Consider the following 2,616-nt stretch of genomic DNA (forward strand, 5'->3'; position numbering starts at 1 on the left):
GGGAATAAGTACAAAATACTTCTAAGGAGCTCAAAAATAAAAATATACGATTGTTCTGTGAGCAAATTTTCAAGGTAGGAGGTTAACATGTGAATTTGGCTCCTCGTGGCCATAGTTGCAATAACTGATAACACATCAATTTGGTATACAGGGAGTAGTTACATATACTTGTATAAAGTGAGATATTTCCAAGACTAATTGCTGTTAAAGTCCTAGCTTGATCAAAAATTTACCTTGTCGGATTATGTGCTGATTGTATTCAACAAAAATGACACACCTGCAATTTGCTACTAAATATAAGGTCAGCTAAAAAAAACTCATTGCTCTATCAGACTTGATCACTTCTCAAGTCAAGTGGACTGATCTAAATTAGAGCGGCCGTCTCGCACCAACCCAAAGGAAACAGTTCGGGAATAAAACGTCCCTTTTATTGCTCCCCATGCATTCATAAATGGCGGTGTCCTAGAAACTATTTGCGTGACGCAGTTTCTTGAATTAATAACATTTTGACACTACCCCTTCAATGTTTTATGATGTTACCACAGGTCAAAAAACGTAGTGACCATGTCGAAGACCACTTCGCGCCTTTTGTTGAACAAGGGAAGAGCGTCATTTTGACCACCAGTGATGTTGATACCCGGATGGAGGCAGAGGGAATCGGCGCGAGACGGCCGCTTTAAGATAACTGAATAATTCCATACTCTATCAGTTTTCACAATCACAAATGAACAAAGGACAACCATAAAAGTTCCCTCGACAGACTAAATTATAACAGCAGCAGTTCAAGATTCTGTTACGGTAAATATTAAATGTGATGCGATCTGGGGAAACCAGTTACATGTCACCAAAGCATGAAAGGGTGAATGATGTGAAAATGACAGCACAATGGGCGACGTTCTTTGTTCGAAGTTATACAGCTTTATCCTACATGTGACCTAACAAAAGATGATGAAATCAACATCGGATCAAAGGCCTTGTCACAGATGTGTTTTTGAATTAAACAATTTTTTTTTTTCAGTAACTTATGTTCCAGGGCAAAAGTGTTTGAGATAGTGCATGATGAGGGTCATTCAATTATGCTGTAAAACATGATATTATAACCTTCAATAGTGACCGTCAAATTCACAATGTACCAGATGATGGGGCATATAGTCAAGAATTGTATGCCCATTGTGATATTGAAACTAAATCTGTTTCTGACTTGCATTGTACTCGGGCGGCCTTTAACACTTTGTGCCAGTGCGCATCCTGGCTCATTTTGCCAGCACGGGTCACATATGAATAAATGGACGCTTACTGCATATCAACTGATAAAGGGCCAGCTGGTCAAATGGAGCCTTCTTATTTCGGCCCTGAAGGGAGTATTTCCGAGCAAGTTCTGTTGCCTTAAGATTCGTTCTAGGAGGTCTTCACCAGTTTCGCCCCCAATGAAGGCAAGGTAATATTGCTGGAAAAAAAAAACAAAGCAAAATGCACTACTGGAGGAGGCAGACTTCCCTAGTATTGTTCACTCCAGAGCTGTAGTTTCTTTTTATGGGAGAGGAGAAACGATGACCCCAATGAATTGGTGATTTGCTATCAAAGCAGACCCAAAACAAGAATACCTGCAAATCTGAGGAGCCTTTCGACTGAAGGATGGATTGCATTCATTGGGTTCACATTTGATTAATTGCTTATGAGACAAAAAAAAAAAAATCACACGTGTGTGTAAATTAAACTGGTAAAGACCTTACAGGATCACGAGTTGAAATCAATAAACATACTATCTTCTTAAAGTATACTTCATCCTACATTAACTTTTTTTTTTCTCTCTCAGAAGAGCTTCCTTGCTTTTCAGAGGAAAGGTAGAATCATCAAACGGCTCATCATCATAATCTGGAGCCTTTAGTTTCTCCATGATTTTTTTTGCATCACCTTGATAGATGTTAGCGGTGATCAAAATTGCAGTCGTGCAATGCATGGTGCATTCGCATAGTCAACAGTGTGTGTAGCCTATTTGTGATGTTAGTAGGAGGCATCCATCGGTAAACTTTGGGCCAGCCTGGGAAGATGAATGGTGCGTTGGAATCTGCCTGGAGCCCAGAGCCTATACCTGTAGGCCTACCTGTGCTGAGCCTTTTTTTGTTTGTTTGTTCAAAGTTCAGCCTCCATCGCCACCACCTCCCTCATCTGCTCTGCTTGCTCTCGCTGGGATTGGGAAGAGACGCCCGGTATAATTCAGTGTGTTGTGCAGTCAGCACATCGCCCGACAAGGTAAATTTTTTATCAAATTAGAACTTTAACAGCAATTAGTCTTGCACCTATCTTTATACAACCATGTATATTTAAGTAACTTCTCCCTGTATACCAAATTGATGTGTTATCAGTTACTGCACCCCAACTATGGCCACGAGGGGCCAAATTTGCATGTTGATCTGTCTGACCTTGTTAATTTGCTCACAGAACAATCGGATATTTTTATTTTCTTGAGCTCCTCGGAAATATTTTGTACTTTGGTTTAAAGATGTTAATGTAGTTTTACAATAAACACAGTTGATTTCTTACGATTTTTTTATACTTTACAAAGGAATAAGAAGTTTGGTGAGAAATGCTACTTAAAAGGATGTAAGGAAGCTA

The sequence above is a fragment of the Penaeus monodon genome, chromosome 29, assembly GCF_015228065.2.
Source record: "Penaeus monodon isolate SGIC_2016 chromosome 29, NSTDA_Pmon_1, whole genome shotgun sequence".
NCBI classification, from domain to species: domain Eukaryota; kingdom Metazoa; phylum Arthropoda; class Malacostraca; order Decapoda; family Penaeidae; genus Penaeus; species Penaeus monodon.